Source organism: Marmota marmota, unplaced genomic scaffold (genome assembly GCF_001458135.2).
Source record: "Marmota marmota marmota unplaced genomic scaffold, marMar, whole genome shotgun sequence".
Lineage (NCBI taxonomy): Eukaryota > Metazoa > Chordata > Mammalia > Rodentia > Sciuridae > Marmota > Marmota marmota.
In genome coordinates, this window is record NW_026000242.1 from 14,532,873 (window position 1) to 14,555,616 (window position 22,744).

General features: G+C 35.3%; 1 long non-coding RNA gene across 1 annotated transcript in view; it reads right to left on the reverse strand.

Annotated features, from left to right (window-relative positions):
- The window catches only part of LOC125613906, a 65,671-nt gene extending 44,981 nt beyond the window's left edge, over positions 1-20,690 (reverse strand). The window contains exons 1-2 of the long non-coding RNA XR_007344484.1: positions 19,899-20,690; positions 18,452-18,589 (exon numbers count right to left, since the gene is read on the reverse strand). This is a non-coding gene — a long non-coding RNA (uncharacterized LOC125613906). The remainder of the gene's footprint in view (positions 1-18,451; positions 18,590-19,898) is intronic.
- Between the last annotated feature and the right edge of the window lie 2,054 nt (positions 20,691-22,744).

Here is a 22,744-nt window from a genome sequence, read left to right on the forward strand (position 1 = left end):
TGTATATATATATATATATATATATAGAGAGAGAGAGAGAGAGAGAGAGAGAGAGAGAGAGACAGAGAGAGAGAGAGAGAGAGAGAGAGAGAGAAAGAGAATGGATCAAAAACTATTATCTCCAGAATGATTTCTCAAAACAATTGAACTTTGATTGTGTTCTGGATTCCTTTCTTCTGTTGAAATGCCATTTCTCAATCTAGTTGCTGTTCCTTTGAAAGAAATGGTTCATTTTTCTGTGAATGTTATTAAATGTTTTATCATTCATATTTGTTCACCTTCCCATGTTGTGCTAAATGTAGATTCCTACAAATTTTCCCATTTTGATTATTATATGTCTTCATGAATTGGTGAGTTGATGCTTTTCATCAGTTTTGGAAAATCCTAGGCCACTGTCTTCTGAAGTGTCAATTCTGACCCATTCTACTCCTGTCCTTGTGATGACAGGCTTAAGTGCTATATGTTTGGTTGCCTACCTGCTCTTCTGTGTTTTCCATCCTGTTGTTTCTCAGGCTTCCTTCAGGTTATTTATACTGACCTATCTTACAATCCATTGCCGTTTATCCCCCAGCTGTGTCCCACAGTGTGTTAAACGGCCACAGAGTTCTTAATTTCAGTTATTGAATTTCTTCAACCTTTGAATTTCCATTAGGCCTTCCCTGCCCCAGATCTGCCATTCCTTTTTTTGTTTTCCATTTCTTTCTTAGGTTTTTTAAATCTTGTCTTCTATTTATTTGAATATAGTAGGCATGCTTATCCTAATGTTTAACTATGTTAAACATCTGAATTCCCCACAAGGATGTTTCTATTCTCCCGTTTCTGTTGAGCTCTGCTCCTGTTGCCTTATCTCATTCCCCTAGTTATCTGTGCTCATGCGCTGCATGTTATATATTTTTAAAAGTAGAAATAATTAAGGACCAGGATGTTTTCTTCTCCAAGGAGGATTTCCATTTGTATCTGGCAGAATCAGTTGAGATGATTGAAATTTTGGCAGCAGTCCTGTAAAAACTAGTTTATTCCTAGTTTGCTCAGCTCACATTTCTCTGTAGACTTTGCCTTTCAACATTTAATCCAGAGCAAGAGGGGTTCTCCGGCTTTTAGGCCTTGGAAGTTCGGGTCCTGCAATCTCTGTCCCATGAACCTTGCCAGGCTTCCAAAAATCCTAATCAGCTTTCCATCCTGTTCACAGACTCCTCGGGAATCAGTAAATGCCTCTGGGGTGGCGGGGAAGAGCTTTAAATAGATTTGACTTTTTCCAGTGTTTGGCACAGTGATTCTTCACTGCCTTTATAGTTTGCTCATTACTTTAACTAATGAGATTTTTTTAATTTTAATTTTTTTTTATTTTTCTATTTATCCTCAGTGGGAAATTTAGTTCAAAGAGCCAACTTTACAAGCATGGGACTCTTTTAACTAGGTTTTAAGCTTTATGATGTAATTACTAATGCTAGACTATAGAAAGCAAAAAAGAAGACAGTTTAAAACTTATGATTACTATCACCCAAATTTAACCATTGTTGATACAGGGCATTATCACATAGTCAGGGAACAAGTCATTGGCTTGAGTTAGAAATCCAGTGCTGGGGATGGCAGTGAGAAAGGACAGAGCTGTCCTTTAAGTGTTAGCCTGAGGCTGTGGGAGAATATTCACAGAACTTAATTTTATAGCCACTCCTTATAATCTTGACCTCATCTCTGCTCAGACAAATATTAGAGGATCTTAGATTTAGCAGAAGGGTGGTGGTGACAAATACAAACACACATACACAAAGGCCACGCTTTACAATCATAGATGAAACAAAAAGAAGAGGCATATAATTATTGGAAAATGACGTGATATTAATTATAATTAGTATTTCCAAACTTTTTAAAACTTATTCTTAGAATTGATAAGAATGTTTAGTAAACTTAAAGAATGCATGAACACCAGCAATTAGTTAAAAGAACATGGAAGTGTTCCCTCTTAATAGCAATTAAAAGATAAAATACATGGAAAAAAGTCCAAAAAGAATGCGAAAGTCTGCATTGCTAGGGATATTATTTTTATATTTGTTTCCAGATTAGGGACAAAACTGGAAAATATCTTGATGTCTCACTTGAAGAAGAGAAACCAGGAGGGCAAAGAAACTTCCTGGTTGTTCTGCATAAGAAAGAAGCCCCTGGAGATGGGTGAGGCAGGGTTTTAACAACTTGAGCTTTTAAGTTTAATTTTATATCCCCTAGATCTTTTAGCCAAGTCTTCAAAATCTAGAAATGCCTTTTAAGAGCAGATCATATGTGACTAAGCACATGAATTTGAGTGTGAGGGTAAAAGTGTGTGTGTGTGTGTGTGTGTGTGTGTACGCACGCACATATGTGTGTACAAATCAGGAAATGAGACCAAATTCCACTCCCAGCTCACAGTAAAGAGAACAGTGGCAGTCATGGTAAGATGGCAAAATAACCCAGAGTCTGAGCTCCTTCAGTCAGTGTGGACATGAGTCAGAGGAGACCATATAAACAAGTATGTTACAAAATAAATGTATTCTAGGGAGAGCATTGAAATTCCATCCATTATAGAATCAGAAACTGAGTGACAACCTTATTAGATTTTTAAGGACTACTGAGAGATAGAAAAGAATCTCAAATAAGTAGACAAGCCAGGTTGCTGGAGAGAAGACAAACTACCAAGAAGTGTCAATTTTTTTTTCAAGTTAATTTTCAGATTTAATCTGTTCCCAATCAAAATTCCAACTGTGTTTTTAAATATTTTGATGAATGACTCCAAAGTTCATCTGGAATAGCTAATAAAAAATTGAAAACAAAGAGTAATGGCCTCTCTAGATATTAAAAGAGTACAAGGCTAATCAATGTGAAACTGGTATGAAAATAGATGGGCAAATCAATGAACAGAGTATATAACCAGGAAACAGGAGCTACTACCATTCAGGCTATTAACATATAATCACAAATCAAGGAAGAAAGACAGAGGCACTCAGTAAACAGCGTTAAGACCATTTTATAGCTGTTTAGGAAATAATCTATTCAATTTTTATACCATTTAACCAAATAAATTCCAAATGCATTAGAAGTCAGATGTTAAAATGAGGCTACAGAAAACAGAAGGAAAAATCATTGAACAGTTGTCTGGTTTTGTTTTGTTTTTTTTTAATATTGTTTTTAGTTGTAGTTGGACACACTACCTTTATTTTATTTATTTATTTATTTATTTATTTATTTATTTATTTTTATGTGGTGTTGAGGATCCAACCCAGGGCCTCGAATGTGCTAGGCAAGTGATCTACTACTGAGCCACAACCTGAGCCCAGTTGTCTATTTTTTGAGTACAGTCTAGACTTAAAAGAAACCCCCAATATCTTAGATATTGACAAATTAAATATTTTACTATTTTAGATAAACAAATTTGAAAGGCAATTAAGACACGATGTGTAAATATTTACACTGAATACAACTAAGCAGTGATAGATCTAAAATCCATATAACTTAATAATAAAATATTGATATTGCACAATCTAAACCCACTACCTAAAAAAAAGAATAAAAATGTATTAACACATAGATCAAAAGATAAAATGTTAATAAAGACTTGAAAGTCACTTTATTAGTAAGATAAATATAAAGCTTTTAAGGTGATATTGTTTTGCCTACTGATAAAAAATAATAGGCTATTTTAAAATTGAGATTATCTTTAGCAAGTTAGGCTAATATAGTTTGAATATAGTTTAGGGAACACAAGCACTTTCAACAATTTTGGGAAGTAATTTTGTGTTGCATTGCATAGGAATAGGTAAAAGTTTTGACAGTTTTTAACCTAGGAAATTTCACATTTATGCAAACTTATATTAAAGAAAAAATAAAATACATAGGTTAATATTGCATATATTAGCCACTGTGACATTTATAATAGCAAGTACCAGAAAACAGATCTCAGTTCTCAAAAATCTAGACACATAAACACTTTTTTGGTGTTATGAAATATTATGCATTCTTCAATAATTTTTTTAAAGGAAGTTTGATGGCATTGAAAAATGCTAAGAAAATTGCATTGTTAGTCTCATCACAGCTGGGTAAAACATTATGCCTAGAATAAGAATAACATAAAAGACTATCAGTGATCACCTCTGAAAATGTCTTGATGATTATTTTATTCTCTTCATACACACCCTAATTTTTCCCCTTAGTTTTCCAAAATATTGTGTCTTCATAATATCTCATACATTTTTTAAAAGGAGACTGTTTTGTCAATATGCACTGCTTTAAGTCCACAGCCAGAATTGTTTCCCCATGCCACCATGTACAATGCCAGACTGGGCCTCCCTAAAGCAACCACTGTAGAAGTCCATGGTAGCAAGAATGGCTGGTGATGTCTTGGGTTTCCAAACTTCTGGGTAAGCAATTCTCTTCTAGACTGCCTGTTGGGCCTCCTTATCTTCTTAGCAAATTCATACTATCTGCTTCAGTACTTGGCTAAAATGTCCACTTCCTGACCCTTTACATGCTCCCAGGAAGAATTAGGTGCCCCACCTCTTACACAGGCATGCAGCCTGACTCATCTCTGCTTAAATGTTCCACATTCTCCCTAGTTACTAAGCTTTCAGAGCAGGGGCAGAGTTTTTCTTTGCCTTAGACTATAACCCACTATAGAATCTCAAGAAATATTTTCCAAATGTTTGAGAACATAAAGAGAGCTTCAAGGTTTAGAGGGAAAATCTGCTTTCCCAGAAATGTTTTTTGAATGCATTTTTAATTTAATTAAACCACTATTAATTCCCAATTATGAAATGATTCAAAGATTAATAGAAACTGCTGACTTTCCGAGACAGGTCAGTAGTTTAAGAGAAGTCAGGTTTGCAAAAAACTAATTATATCAGGTATTTCAGGCATGTATGAAATTCTCTTAGTCTGAGAAATGCTCCCTTTTGGGATTTCTGAATTATTTTGCTGCTAATGATCCCTAGAATAGTATCTGAATAAAACATCTGAAATAGACTAAAAGCACCTTCCTTTTCTGAACAGAATATTTAAGGGCAGAGACATGAACTAAAGGATAGTATATATATATATATATTTTTTTTTCCAATTCCTCCTGGTTAATCAACAAAGACTTTGCAACTAAAAATGGAATCAAATGAAGTATGCTTTTGGAATGTGTTTGTAGCTTCTCATTTTTTAAAAACCAGAAAACATAATTTGATCTATGTCCTAAGAATTCCTGCCCTCCTTTCAGAAATAATTCTTACAGAGAAAGAAAAAAAAATACATTATAGAAAGTTCATACGTTAATGGACCCAGGGATTAGAAGTTGGATAACAGCAATAATTCAAGTTCCTTAACTGCCAAACTCTTATTTATCCTGTGCACATCCTGTGAGAAAAGCTTACAGACAGAACTAGGGTCCCACTCCCATTGCAGATGGAAACCAAAGCTTCAGATGGTTTGCCCAAGGCCATACCTGAGTGGCAGCCAGTGGAGAGACAAGTGTGGAGCAGATCTGACTTTAAGCACAGCCCTTTGCAACCACAAGGTGCTACCACCCTTGGGGAGGGGTGCTGTTGGAATGGGCAATGACGATTACAAAAGAAAAATCAAACATTAACAACATAAATTTTGCAACAGCAACAGAGTATCCTCAGTGGAAGGGAATTATCTGAGTTATGATTTTTAAGTACTCAGGTATCTACAAGAGAAAAAGTACCATGAAAGGAAAAGAAAGGGTGAGGGCAGTTGCTAGGACAGGTGATCATTAAGACACTCCCAGTGTTTACCCCAATAGAAGAGAAGTCAGACCCCTTGTCAGTATAAATAATGATAATGTTTCCACAGTCCAGTCTCCTTCCCTGATGCTCTACTTGGTCTCCTGATGGTTGGTAGGAGGCAATCACTCTGATCAATGATGACAGAGACAGATTGTAAGTGAATGTTGGTGGACTCCCACGCATTCTGTGGGTTCATTCAGAGTTTACACACCTTCAGGTTATGAGTGCTCGAATCGCTCTCCTTCAGAAGAAGAAACAGAGCACCAGCTATCCTGGCAGGGCCTTTCCTCATGGAGCCCATCTTGCAAGAGTCTTCTCTGGATTCATATTCTGACTCCTCTGGGTCTAGGTCTTCACAAAAGGATCCATGATCCTATGGTTTGGATGGGAGTAAAGGGGGACAGGAACATGGCCAAGATGTCTGCTTTTGAATTCCACCCATTTATTTGTAGAATCTGAACTAGAGAGGGTTGATGAACACTTGTCTAAGAACCCTCGGCCATTATTGACTATTATTTATTTTTAGTTAACACTATCAGGCAACTTAGGCTAACATAGAGAATATGTTCTATCCACCTGTCTGTTTTGCCTCACACACACACACACACACACACACACACATCAGATACATACTCAGACACTTCCATCACTGATGTTTACAACTGCTCTGATCAAAGATAATAATGAAGGTCTGTACAACATTCCATGCTGGCAGAACTCTCTGGAGGAGACACTGTGACAGGAGTTTAAGGTCACATAAATATAGCGCACTGAAATGTCAGCCCTCATAACCATCTGGTGACTCTCCTGAGAGGTTTGGAATCCAAGAATTCATTCATTTCTTGCTCTCAGTCTGAGAACATGCAAAGTGTCTGATTTCAATGAGATCTCTGTCTATGAGTAGGAGATGTGAGGAGTTCATAGAAATTAGCTAGTGATCTTAATGCAATATGCTAAGAGCTTCAAAATCAAAAGCATATATTTACTAAGTTCCTACTATGTGCCAACCTTTATTCAGTTTTCTGTATATATCATCATCATCTTACAGAACTTTGATACTCTTTGAGTAAATTACTATACTGTTTTATAGAAGAGGACACTGAGACATGGAGAGGTTAACTAATTTGTCCACAGCTTGTGACTAGTGGAGGCTGTTTCTTCTCCATTAACTACATAGTGGTAGAACAAACACAGGTTAGGAAGGATGCACAGAGCTTCATGAGCTACCCATGGCAGAAAGAAAGCTTTCTCAGCAATATTAAAGGATAAGAAGGAATTGGTCAGGAAGGATGGAGAGAAGGGAATTCTAGCAAGAGGGAAGTATGTCCAAAGACCCAGAGGTATGAGCTAGAGTGCTTTAAGGAACTTACTGTCTACAGCATTTTCAATCTGATTAGATCCACTCACAAAAGAATTCTCTTCTCCTTGGAAATGTAAGTAGAAACAAAAACAAAATGTATGCTCAAGTAGTTAAAATTTTTGTTAGAACTTTTGGTCAAAAGGCAGAATCAAAACAAGAGACTTTTATCAAGAAGAACTTCAGAAACAAATCTAAGAAGTCTCTTTGTGTCTGTAATACTACAATTACTACTAGGTATGAATTTATTTCTGTACCACAAGAGTACCCATAGGTCAACTTTACTTCCAAGAGAATAATCCTTTAAAACAAAGTAAACATCTATGGTTATGTAATAAACACATGAATATGTAAATATAAGATGGCAAGGTAGTGTTCTGGGAAGAAAGAGATATGTAAAATCCTGAGTTAAGCCAGAATCAAAGTATTCTAAGTTCCGGAGAGATAAGTCAAGAACAGACTGCTTTAACCCCATGGCTGAGCATAATCAAAGTGCAGATCAAAGGCCATGGAAAGACAGGCTCAGTCCATCATTGAAAACACTCCCTGGCTGCCTCTCTTTTAATATTCACTTGAAACTATGTCTAACTGTGCTCATTTTCATTCTAATCCCTTTCATAAGTTACACACTTTGGAAATAAATTTTATGTAGTACAAAAATGACCTCTATAATATTAATATTAACTAAATCTGTGTAACCTAGTGCTGAGCTAAGGGACCAGAAGATGAAATAAAATTTTAAGGTCCCCATATATCTTGCCAAAAGGAACATGGAGAGGATGAACTAAGACTCAGACCCAGTCCTTCAGAATGCCCCCACAGTGTTCACTTATAAATACTAAATAATAGTATTTACAGAATATACTTGTAGGTTTCTACATTCAAGAAAAAAATCTAAAATATCATATGCTTTCTCTTTTGGCAATACAGAGGACAATTTTCCTGAAAACCTTATATATGTAAAACAAATCATTAAAAACATATTGTAAATGAATTTTGTTCTAATAATAGCAGGCTAAGCTGTGTCTATTAATACTTGTTCTTTAAAGATACTATTTTATATATGCATACATACATATATATGCATGTGCGCGCACACACACAACATATATATATATACATACATATTACATGTTATATATAAAAATATATATATATATTCCCAAGTCACCTTAAAAGTGCTGAACTGATGACATCAGCAAGATGGCACAATAGAAAGCTCAATTCCTTATCTCTCCCCACCCCAGAAACACAAATTTAACAACCAACTAGTAACATAAGCATCTCTATAACAGCTCCAAAATGCGGGTGAGAGATTACAGCACTCAAATAGAGCACAGAAATTAGAACAGACACATTGGAGATGTGTCACTGTACTCAAAGCATCCCTCCCCCAACACTGCCAATGCAGCACTGATAAAGACTTTCAGCCTTAGAGTTATCTCATGTGTTAAAGGAAGAAAAAACTGAGTGTTTGACTTCTCTATGGCCCTGGCACAGACCTTTTCCTATAGACATTGGCAATAAGCCTAACCCACAGACTCCAGCATCAGGCCCATCCATGAATAATGGCAACAGTCCTGCCTCTACAGACTACAGCAACAGGCCCACCTCTGTGAATCTCCATCCATAGAGACTAGAAACAGACTACCCACTCCTAAGACCCAACAGAATGCCTACCACAGACCCTACCAGCCATTCTAAACAGAATCCCTGGCTGGGCTGAATGCCAAATAGCTTTCCTTGAAGAAATAAGTCAGTGAAACTAGAAAAGGTGACTACTTCTTCAAATATGCAGACACAAAAGGAAGGCTGCAAGATTTACAAAGAATCAAGGAATCAAGAAAGCACCAAAGAAACAAAGTCAAGGAAGCTCTGATTACCAGCTGTATACTAGTGGAGATCTAGGTGCTTTCTGACAAAAAAATTCAAAGTAATCATTCAAAGATGCTCAGTGAGATACAGTAGAACACAGGCAGTCAGTTACTCAACAGCAGGCAACCATATGTTAAAACAGAAATGAGAAGCTCAACAAAGACAGAAGACATAAAAAGGAATAAAACAATATTAAGAGCTGAAGTACACAATGACTACGTTGAAAATTTCAATAGATAGCTTCTACATCAGATTTAACCAAGCAGAAGAAAAAATATCAGCAGGCATAAAGACAGGTAATTAGAAATCACTGATGAAGAGGAAGGAGCAGGAGGAGGAAAAGAAGGAGAAAGAAAACCTATGGCACTTATGGAACACCATTAAGCAGAAACAATATATGTATTATTGGAGTTCCCAAGGTAGAAGAGAAAGAAAAAGTGGTAAAATATATTTAAAGAAACAATGTCTGAAAACTTCCATAATCTGGAGAGGAATCCAGACATCTAAATTCATGATACCTGAAGGATCCCAAAATTTTAGAATAAAAAGAAGTATATACCAAGACATTTAATTTTCAACAAAGAGAATTTTGAAAGCAGCTTAGGAAATAGTACTCATCCCATATATTATACAACCATGATAAGACTACCAGAGAGTTTTTTAGTGGGAATTTTGTGGTCCAGGAAAAAGCTGGAAGACATATTCAAAATGTAGGAGGTGGCGGGGGAAACCTGCCAACTAAAAGCACTATACCTAACCAGTTCTTTTAAAATTAATAACAAATAAAGATTTTTTTCCAGTAAATGAAATCTGAGAATTTGTCACCACTCTGCAAGTCACAAAAGGGAGTCCTTCAAGTTGAAACAAAAATAAATGCTAAAGAGTAATATGAAAGCATATAAAAAGATAAACCTCACTGTTAAAGGTAATATAGGAACAAATACAGAATAATATTGTAATGGTAGTGCATAAATCACTAACTATAGAATGTATGTTAAAAGATAACAGTATTTAGAACAACTATTAGCACAAAATTGGTCAGTATTTACACAATGGAAAAAGAAGTAAATTCTGACACCAATGACATGGAAGATATAGGTGATAGGGGAAGTAAATGTATAAGAAGTTTTTTAGGCAATTAAACTGTTATCAGCTCAAAATACACTATTATAATAAGAAAAAATACACAAGGCTCATAGTAACTACAAAGAAAATCTATAGCAGATATAAACAATAAATTTAAAAAATAAAAATATATCCCTACAAAAAACACATCAAATCACAAAAAAAAGATGAGAATGTAGCTTAGTGATAAAGTACATGCTTAACATGCACAAGACCCTAGGTTCGCAACATTACAAAAGAAAGACAGACCACAAAAGAAAATAGCTAGAGAGAAAGGGATGCACAAAAGAAATATAGAACAGATGCAAAACAACTAACAAAATGGCAATAGTAAGTCTTTACCTATCAATACTTACTTTAAATATGAATTGATAAAACATGCAGAAGCTGGATGGACTTAAAACACAAGATCCAACATTGTGCTTTATATAAGAAAACCACTTCAAACTTAAGAATCCACACTGACTGAAAGAGAAAGGACCCCCCAAAATATACTTACAAATGGTAACCAAAAGAGCCCACAAGTGGCTACAGTCACATCAGAAAAAATATATATACATACTTAAGTCAAAAGCTGTTAAAAGAGACAAAGAAGGTCATTACATAGTGATAAAAGGGTCATTTTAACAGGAAGATATAGCAATTATAAACATATATACATTAAATATCAAAGAATCTAAATATATAAAGCAAACATCAACAGATCTTAAGAGTAAAAAGATAGCAATACAGTGATAGTGGAAGACTTGAATGTTATAATAATGGAGAGATCACCCAGTCAGAAATTGCTCAAGAAATAATAGCTTAGAAATATTATTTTTTAAAAAAAGAGATTAACAGACATATACAAAAAACCTCATACAAAATAAGCAGAAATAGATTCTTCTCAAGTGCCCATGGATATTCCCCAAAATAGATCACACGCTAAATCACACACATACACACACAAGCATGCACGCGCGCGCGCACACACATACACACACACATAAACTCTTAATAAATTTTAAAAAGATTAAAATCATTCCAAGAATCTTTCTGACCACAAGGGAGAGAAACCAGTATCCAGTAACAAAAGAAACAGAAAAATTCCCAATTACATGATTAAATTAATATTAATATTCTTGAACTATCATTATTAAAAGAAGAAATCAAAGAGGAAATTCAAAAATATTTTAAGAAAAATGAAAACAAAAATGCAACATACCAGAACTAATGAGACAGAATAAAAGCAGCACTGAAATCAAATTTTATAGTAAAACAATCAATCAACAAGTACATTAAAAAATGCTCACCATCTCTAGCAGTCAGAGAAATGCAAATCAAAACCACCCTAAGATACCATCTCACTCCAGTAAGATTGGCAGCCATTATGAAGTCAAACAACAATAAGTGCTGGCGAGGATGTGGGGAAAAGGGTACTCTTGTACATTGCTGGTGGGACTGCAAATTGATGTGGCCAATTTGGAAAGCAGTATGGAGATTCCTGGGAAAGCTGGGAATGGAACCACCATTTGACCCAGCTATTGCCCTTCTCAGACTATTCCATGAAGACCTTAAAAGAGCGTACTATAGGGAAACTGCTACATTGATGTTCATAGCAGCACAATTCACAATAGCTAGACTGTGGAACCAACCTAGATGCCCTTCAATAGATGAATGGATTATAAAAGTGGCATTTATACACAATGGAGTATTACTCAGCACTAAAAAATGACAAAATCATGGCATTTGCAGGGAAATGGATGGCATTAGAGCAGATTATGCTAAGGGAAGCTAGTCAATCCCTAAAAAACAAATGCCAAATGTCTTCTTTGATATAAGGAGAGCAACTAAGAACAGAGCAGAGAGGAAGAGCATGAGAAAAAGATTAACATTAAACAGGGACGAGAGGTGGGAGGGAAAGGGAGAGAGAAGGAAAATTGCATGGAAATGGAAGGAGACCCTCATTGTTATACAAAATTACATATAAGAGGATGTGAGGGGAAAGGGAAAAAAACAAGGGAGAGAAATGAATTACAGTAGATGGGGTAGAGAGAGAAGATGGGAGGGGAGGGGAGGAGAGGGGGGATAGTAGAGGATAGGAAAGGCAGCAGAATACAACAGTCACTAGTATGGCAATATGTAAAAACGTGGATGTGTAACCGATGTGATACTGCAATCTGTATATGGGGTAAAAATGGGAGTTCATAACCCACTTGAATCAAATGTATGAATATGATATGTCAAGAGCTTTGTAATGTTTTGAACAACCAATAATAAAAAGAAATTTTATAGTAATAAAGTTTAAAGTGACTAAAAAAAATCTCAAAAACAACATAACTTACACCTCAAGCAGCTAAAAAAAGAACAAACTATTCCCAAAGTTAGCAGAAGAAGGAAATAATAAAGATTAGAGCAGAATCAATAAAACAGAAAATAAAAATCAACATAAAATCTTCAGTAAAATGGAGTTGTTTGTTTGAAAAGATAAAAAAATCAATGAACATAGTTTGACAAAGAAAAAAGAGAGAAGATTCAAATAAATAAGATCAGAAATTAAAGAAAAGAAGAAAATTTTTAAAAGATCATAAGTCACTATTATGAGAAATTATATACCAACAAATTGGATGACTTTGTAGAAATAAATAAATTCCTAGAAACTCACAACCTACCAAGAAAAAGTGAAGAAGAAATAAAAAGCTAATAAAAATCAGTAACTAACTAGAAGGTTGAATCATTAAAATCTTTCTAACAAAGAAAATCCCAATACCATGTGTTTTGAATGCTGAACTCTAACATATATTTAAATGAGAAGTAATAACAACAAACCCTTCTCAAACTCTTCCAAAATAACTGAAGTTTAAGGAATATTTCCAAACTCATTTTATAAGGCAGAATCACCCTATACATACACAAATTTTCTTCAACAGGATACAAAGAATACACAATGGAGAAATAATAGTCTTTAAAGAATAATGAGAAAACTAGATATCCACATGCAAAAGATTGTAATTGCATCCTTAATTTACACTATATACAAAAATCAAGTCAAAACAAATGGGATCAACTCAAAACATGGGTAAATGGGAACAAAGTAGACAAATGGGATCACATTGAAACAAAAATCTTCTACACAACAATCAATGGTTTAAAATGTAGTCTATGGAATGGAGTAAAAATGGTTGTGTACCACGTATCTGATACAGGATTAATACACTACACACACATACACACACACACACACACACATATATATATATATATGGAATTCATACAATTCCATCACACATACAAAAAAAACTTAATCTAAAAATGGGAGAAGGGGCTAAATTGACATTTTTCCAAAGAATACAAGATTATAACTAGATGTATTAAAAAAGTGTTCATCATTAACTAATCACCACGAAAATTAAAAATATATATATAAAATTATTACCTCACACCAGTTAGGATGGTTTTATCAAGAATCAATAGATAAGTACTGATGATATGGAGAAATTGGAAACCTTATACAAGTTGATGGGAATATAAATTGGTACAGCCAATATGGAGAAGAATTTTGCAGTTCCTCAAAAGATTGAAATAGAAATACCATATGATTGAGCAACTTCACATCTAGATATATATCCAATTGAACTGAAATCAGAATCTCAAAAAGGTAAATGTACATCCATGTTTATTGTAGCATTATGCACAATAGCCAATACATGAAAGCAACCTAAATGTCCACTGACGATGGATGAGTGGATCAATAAAGGATGTGGTAAATACATACAATGCAGTATTGTTCAGCTTTAAAAAAAGGAAGGAAATTCCACTATTTTTGACAACCTGGTAAAACCTAAAGGACATTAGCTAAGTGAAATAAGGCCACATACTGCATGAAAACACTTACATGATGAATCTAAAATAGTCAAACTCCTAGAAGCAGAGTAGAAAGGTGGTTGCCAAAGGCTAGGTGAGGGAATTAGTGGGAGTGGGGAGAGAAGCTGTTGGTCAGAGCATGCAAAGCTTCAGTTATACAAGATGAGTCAAGTTCTAGAGATGTAACATACACTACAGATCATTCACAGTACTGTACTGTATACTTAAATTTTTCTAACAGAGTAAACTTGAGCATTTTTATAATCCATAAAACTTTAATTCTTCTTCTATATAAAAATGACTTTGAACTATGTAAATTATATTTATAATGGCATTATTCATAATATCCTAAAACCAGAAAAAGCTTAAATGTTCATCCATGTTGGCATGGATAAGGAAATTATGATTTATAATACAATATCATTTATACAATAGTAAAAAAGAATGAATTACATCTATATGTATCAACATGGATCAATGTAAAAACAACATTGCATTATTCATAATACCCTAAGACCAGAAAAAAGCCTAAATGTTCATCCATGTTAAAATGGATAAGGAAATTATAGTTTATAATACAATGTCATTTATACAATAGTAAAAAATAATGAATTACATCTATATGTATCAACATGGATCAATGTAAAAACATTGTCAGCTGAAAGCAAGTAAGAGAATTTATAATGTATGATGCCATTGACTTCATATTCAAAACATTCAAAAATAAATAAAATCATGTAGGAATTTATACACACATACACACACACACACACACACACATCTATGAAAACACATAAGACCATATAGAAAAGTCGGATAAACAAGGGTCCTAAGAATCTGGTAATTTTCCGTCTTAACTGTCTGAAATCAGTGTGAGTTATATTTGATATCTTAAACCAGAACATGGGTGTATAAATCTTTATTATCATTTTATATCTTTCATATACATTGTATTTTCCTTTCAATGCATGTATATTTCATAATTTTTAAATGGAAAAAAGAAAACTATGGAACTAAAATATCTAAATTAAGCATCTTGCAGAACTAAGAATTTTCCACTCAGAAATAGTACTTCTAGAAGCTTGTCAAATCATTGCCAAGAGAATTCTACCACAAACAGTGATGGGAAGGCCCTTCATTGGTCAATCTGATTAGCTTCCACTGTACTAGGTAGATTTGTGTGAATATCACTGGCTTTGAAGTCAATCTTGTTCACACAGTTTCCAAACCTACTGAGCATTAGTTTGCACTTATATACAGTTAAGATTGACAGCGGGATTGTTTTAAGATTAGATGAGAGATCATGAGGGTTGAGGACCTGGCATACTTCTAGCACCAACAAATATTGATTCCCTTCCTTTTGCATATAATCTTTGCCACACCTTCCTACTAAGCTAGTCTTTTGACTGTACCAATTGACAGTTTTCTGTAATTCAATTTGGATTTGTACAGCATGTTATTTATTTTAAAATACTTTAACAAATATTATTGCATTTGATCCCCAGATTTAGAATTCACAAGTAAGAAATAGCCATGCCAATTTGAAAATTAGTATTCATAGATATGAGAGACCATAGCAGCAATGTCCAGAATTCTGGACAAATCCTGATTGCAACAATTACATCTGTTAGAACCAAAATTATTTTTAAATCCAGAGAAAAGTTCAGAAAAATATTTCTTAAATCCAAACAAAATTCTGATGTGACAACTAAATGACATTCTCCAGGCTACTACTTGACCCCAAAGTTATATCCTATCAAATTCCATCTTTTAAGACAGGGATTTATATGACTACTAAAGATTGATAAAATCCTAAAATTATACACTCAAATGCAAAATAACCCCATGTTTTATCCAAGTTTTATAAAATAGAAGTGCACTTAAGTTTGTTTTTAATGTATTCAAACTTTTTTAAAAAAAGAAAAGAAAAGAAAAAGAAAACCTCAGCTATAAATTGTGTAATTTCACCAGTAAGGCCCATTTTAGATACATTCTCTTGGGAAGAGCTGCTACTTCATTATCAGTTTCATAAAGAGGCTCTGGGTTCCTTGAGGCTTAGGAGGAAATGCTGACACGTGACAAGGATGTTCCTCCAACACCGCTCCCTCCCCAGTGACTCTGTCCGACCCTGAACCTCATTAATCTTGTTCAGCTTTTATTTTGTGACTTTATCTGCATTGAGAATAAGTCACCAACCACCTCAAATGCTGATCCTACATCCCACAGGACACCCAGGAACAGTAAAATGTGCCAAGGAGGCATTATCTTCTTCTATCTTTCATCCTGAAGGGTGTTTCTGAAAGCAAATCCTATAAAAAGCTATGTGTCTCCATTGGCATCACTGTGACAGCACCATTCTTGCAAACCTCAAAGGATTATTTCAGAAATTTTATAAAGCCAGGATGACCTGTTGAGGGAAAGACGCTTTTTAAATTGGCAGTAAAAGTGAGCATCATCAAAGCCCAACACTGAGAACATGTGGTGTGAGGAAGAGCCATGTGACCAGCCATAAAACCCAAGAAACAGTAGTGACTTGGAGGGGCTCAATGGTCACTCATACTCCACTATACCCACTAATGTATTTCATTTATTCACAGGAATGCAAGAGGCGAGAAAAAAGAAATTGCCTATTAGTCTTATTTCTATGTTTGCCTCTTCTTGAACCCCTGGTTATTCCAAGAAAGTATTTTTTCTGTCAACCATGATATTCAAAGTTTTCATTCACAAACGCTTTTTAAAGTATCAGGGCTAGCTTCCTATCAGTTTATAAATGAGAATAAACCAACTCTTTTTGAACTTTGAGTACCATATACTGAGCAAAGCATTTCATGTTGTTGAACTGTTTCAATAACCAGTGAAAGATGGGTCAAAATTATATACAACTCCTCAGATGTATAGAAATAAATAATAAAATTAATTTTCTTCTTATTTCAAGCTCTTAAACCCCCAGTTGGAAATAACAGAAATTTCAGGGAGGAAAAATATTTTATCTTGACAATCCAAGGTAGCTCTATTTTGAGTCTTTCAGCACTTTGCCCCATTTTCCAATGTTCTCTTCTTCCACTTCTCCTCACCAACATCCTTTAGTAGGAACTTGAGGATAAATGTTTTCTCAGAGAAAGAGAAAACAAACATTTGCAGTGGGTTACAGGTGAGAGAGGAGAGAGGAGTTGGTGCACACAGAAAGCAAGCATATGTCCTTGCAGTAAGGACAATGACAGCCACCGGCTCAGAGGTTGCCTGGAGAAGGATCAAAAGCAAGTTAAACCAAATAGTTAGCATCTAGAAGGATGCTGTTTAAGTGAAACGTGAGGTAAATGGTGGTAGAGATGACCAAGCCCTGCATCCTATCAATTGTTCTAATCAATGCATGGAGGCAGCTCAGGGCCTTTACAAAGCAAAAGCTAGAGAGAAAAAGAATTTATAGGTGTAGACAGGAATTATTGAAGGAGGATGTAAGTGGGATGAGCAACTTGGTACTTGCCAGGAGTAACCAAGGAAACGAATCCTGCCTGGAGAAAATGTGGGGAAGTTGAGTTCAGACCATGAGACCATGAATGCTTTCAGAGGCTTTAGTTTTAATCTGAGAAAGGACTGACAGCAGAACTTTATCCTTTATAGACTGTGAGGGGGGAAACATAGGTAACCACTGATGGAATCTAGCTTTGGGACAAATTACCAAAGATAGAAGGAAAAAAAAAACAATTCTTCTCTGACAAGACAAACAAGTTTAAAGAAATGTTTTGTTCTCAAAGTGTCTACACTTTGAGGCAAAAATACAGAAATGAAAATATGGGAGCTTTCTGATGGTCACTTGGCCAGTTTCGTGCTCTAACAGTTCCATTTTTCTTTCTGTCACTGAAGACATTAGACTGTAGATTCATGCTAGACTGTAGATACCCTAACAGCAGGTCCTCCATGCACCCTAGAACAGCACATAGTCTGCATTTGACTTATTGAGTGGACAATGGAGAAATTAAGATAATCCACAATTACACCTCAATAAAAGATTAGTTCCTAATGTCTTGGAGGAAATAAAAAAAGAAAGAGCAGGCCATATCTGGAGGGAGGAGGGCAAGCATGTGCCTTTTGGGAAAGGAAGTTAGGCTAAGTTTAGAACTTAGAAAAAGAAAAGAAAACTTAACCAAGAGACTGAGAGATGAGCCTTACATCAAGAAAAAAAAATAATAACCCCGGGCTGAAGTGTGTGTTTCTTTTAATGAATACTTTCAGTGATGGCCATTGTGGGCAGAAATATATCTCTGTGGTTAATTTGTATTTAGAGACATCTATTTACTCAGAGTTTGGCACATTCATATGGTATTCAGAAGGAATTTAGTATTTAGGAAAAAACCACCAAAAGGCTGGTGATCAAGAGTATGATCTTCGGTGTTTACATTTTAATCCCGGCTTTCCATTTAGGGATGCGAGATGTGGATCACTTAAACTATCAGCACCAAGACAATGGGATCATTTTCACAGGATAGTCTATTACCTGTAATGAATTATGCATTCTCCCATTTATTGATTCTGCTGATTTTCTTCATCATTGTTTTTACATGCACTTTGCAGCTTTCAGCTGGGCTCACCTTCAGTAAGGGTCACTTCCTGTGGGAGCCCCATGCAATGGAGGCTGCAGAGGAGAACCTTGGGTTAGTTTTATGTTTGCCTCTTTTCACTAAATCAGTTTTTTTTCTCAGAAAGGCATTACTAGGATTAAGTGAGTTAATATGTGTAAAGAATTTAAACCAGTACCTGGCTGTTCTCAGCAACATACTTAACAAATAGTATTTGTTTAAATTAATTGCTTGGTTCAGAATTTCAGAGAACCCCAATGTTTATAAATTTTTATACCCTTGACACATGGTACCATTGGGCAAAATGGATAGAATTGTTCTAGGCTCTGTTTAAAAGACAATATAGTCTTTCCCAGTTTCTAGCATAAGGAGGGAGGCTAACTTCAAGGCATGCAGGTTCCTTGGTTTGACCTCCAACTATCCTCTCCCCTCACTTATTACACTCTAGCCTTTTAGTTTCAATAGTTCTGTGGGTCTTGTAGATTTAATCTACTCTCACATTCTGGTTTTGTTTCCTCTAGTTTTTAGCTTTTCAGAATTTCTTTTTTGCTTTTAAACTGGACTGAAAAGGCTTTACAACTGTCACATTATAACAACTCCAGGAATTGGGAATGTACTATACACACTTTCCACATCAGTTTAGACTACCATATTGAAAGGAAATCACCTGCCTGCGTGTTTAACCACCACAACCTGTGGTTTAAAAAAAAAAAAACAAAAACAGTAGAACACACCATACACATAATTCCCAAACCAGGAAATAATCAAAATATTTATGTGAGGAATAGTGTTTTTAAACATGTACATACAAATGCTTGCCTTAACATTGATTAATATTAAGGCATTTCATGTAATAAAATTTATCATGTTTGAATTGCCATCTGAAAACCAAATTTATTACCTCTCATATTTTCATTGGTAGTTTAAAAGTGCAGGGTATAATTATGCACTCTTGAGTATGAAATCACATTTCATTTTTGGTATTTCCCAGATTTCCAAAATTATCTTCATGTAGTTTGTTTAAGTTAGACTATTAGCTTCATTATTAGGATTTCATGCTGTTATAAATGAATACCTATTAAGTGTGTTGCATATACTATGTACAAATTCTCATTCACTCATTTATCATTATCATTCTAAAGTGACCAGGAATCATATTTTAAACTGCTTTGATAATTTTGATGAGCATGATATTAACTTCGAATGTTTAAAATAAACATACCAGGCAGAATTTTTAATTTAGTTATTTCACATATTAGGGAGAATCTAGTTGATCCTGACTAAAGCAAGGGTAGTCCCAAGCTCCACCCAAATTCACAGTACTACTATAAGTAAGAGAAAATACTAAGGAACAAAATGATTTACCCAGTATTTTACTTCCACTCCCAGAAACAGCCACATAGAGAGGAATATTCCAGACCTTCTGACCAGAGCATTCTGGGTAATCTGCCCATTCTAGCAAGAGATTGACAGCATAACTTTAATGAGTATCAGATACAAATATAAAAAAAATCATATTTGGTCACAATGTCATTTACTTAAATTATCTACATTATGGTAAAATATGATGAAAGAAATACCCCATAGAAATAATATTATAGACTACTTAATAGCATAAAAATATATTGATATTTCAAGAGATCTCTGATCCTTTCCTTGTTTCAAAATGAAAATTCCTTGTAAATAAATAATCTAGAAATAGGAGTAGACCTGGGTTTTATACAATTTGAAGTTTATACAAAATGTGGAGGAACCATTTCCGGAAAAAATATATATATAAAATGATGTATACAAAATTTCCCAGGTCCCTATCGGAGCCTGGAACTATGTAACTCAATTAATTCCTTATAAATCTGCCCTTCTCTGAAAGTTTTTACCTCAAAATTTTAATAGGCATATGATCAAATAATGAGATTACCAGCAATCATTTTTATGTTCTACCATTAGTTTTTACCTTTCTACAATGAAACAAGTAGTTAGATAGAAAAAAATACATTTTAAAAAAGCCTTGACAAAGTAATATTCAGAAAAAAACTGCATTTTTTCCAGGCTGAGCAAAATAATACTGATTTCAGATATTATAGAAGGGCCAAAATACTAATGGAAGTTATCCAATCCAGGAATAGAATTACATATGCTTTTGTTTTCTCCTTTATACATTTGATTTACTGAATTTTCTAAAATGAACCTGAAGTTTCTTTTATAAAAGGAATAAATTAGTATATGATTACACAGCCAGTATAATCCTATATCATATACAACCAGAAGAATGAGAAGTTATACTCCATTTATGTATGATATGTCAGAATGCATTCTACTGTTATGTATAACTATTTAAAATAATTTTTATTGATTTTTATATATGACAGCAGAATGCATTACAATTCATATTACACATATAGAGCACATTTTTTCATACCTCTGGTTGTATATAAAGTATATTCACACCAATTTGTGTCTTCATACATGTACTTTGGATAATGATGCTCATCACATTCCACCATCATTTCTAACCCCCTGCCCCCTCCTTTCCCCTCCCACCTCTCTGCCCTATCTAGATGTATATTATATGTCAAAATGCATTCTATTGTCATGTATAACTAATTAGAACAAATTTTTAAAAAGGAATAAATTAGTATTTCTAAGAATCTCTGAGCTGAGCAAGTGAGGATAGATAAGTAAGATAGAGGTATGAATGATATGAAATAGAGTGACAGAGAGACAGAAAGTAACTATAAGCAATTGGTTCATGTGATTATAGAGACTAGAAGTCCATGATCTGCAGTCAATAAGCTTGAGACACAGGAGAACTACTAATGTAGTTCTAGTCCAAATCCAAGGCCTGAGAACAAGAGAACCAATGATCCAAGTTCCAGTCTGAGTTCAAAGTTCTGGGAATCAGGAGATCCAGTGGGGTCAGTCCAGTCCAAGAGCAAGAGAAGACCAATGTCCCATGTCCCATCTCATGCAGAAAGGATAAATTCTCTCTCTCTCTCTCTCTCTCTCTCTCTCTCTCTCAATCTCTGTGTGTGTGTGTGTGTGTGTGTGTGTGTGTATTGGGGGGGTGTTTCTACCTAGGTCCTCAGCAGACTTGGTGATGCCCACCTGCATTGAGGAAATGCTGCTTTACTAGCCTACAAAATTAAATGAGAATCTTTTCTAGAAACACTTCTAATTAATAATAAAATATCATTTTCAAAACCAATCACAGGGATTCCACCTCTTGGGTCCCCTTCTTCCTCCGGGAGAAGTCTTTTCTGCTATCCTTTAATAAACTTCTAATTTCTACTCTGACCTTGCCTCGGCGTGCTTCTTTGGTGTTATTCTTCAACATTGGGGAAGCAAGGACTCGTCACTGGTCAACAGCGGTATCATATTGGAGGTCCCATACCGAGATTCTACACCGAGGTAAGTGCACGCACCCCATGTCTGTTTGAGGTGCATCTTTCTCTTTCTTTCTGGAGGGTAAGGTGGGCACCCGACGGCTACTTAAACGCAATTAGTGCAGCCGCCACTCTTCAAGACTCGGGTGAGAGGTTTCCCAGCCTAGGCAGCTCTCAATCACCTGTTCAATACAGAGCAGGCATGTTGGGTTCTGCCAAAGCCGCTTCCAACTTTTCTGTCTGGGCCTGGAAAGCAATTGGCGTGAGTACACAGTGTCCCGAATCCCGATCTGCCTCGGATGCGTGGAGGTGGAGGAAAGAGTTTGGAACAACTGCGGAATTCCGGTCTGGGCTACACTCAGACGATTCCCAAGGTTCCTTTCTCTTGAGCCACCTTCCGACGGCCCTCAGGGGTATCTAGGGTGATCGGTAGATGAATGGCACTGAGGGAAAGCCCCAATCACATTTGCCTCCGTATGGGCCATGCAACACTCCCAACCTCGCATCCATTCCTCCTGGATGCTCCCCTTCCTTCGCAGGTCAGAAATGTTAGCAATTCAGGTTGTAGGACTGAGAGAAAGGCATGGGATAATTAGCAAAATCTGCCCAGGTTCTCTAAGATGCATAGGTAAATTTCACTAGTCTGTTTTACCGCCCCAATGTTTAAAATGTATTGTGTTCCTTAAGCTGCTAGAGAGGCATTTTTAGAATCAACTCCTCCGGTAATCTGCTACCTTACAACCAGTAGATATCCCTTAACTCTTAGGCGGCTCCTTTAGTCTACAGAGCAAAGGCAATGAAAGAGCACACGATTCTCTTTTGCAATGG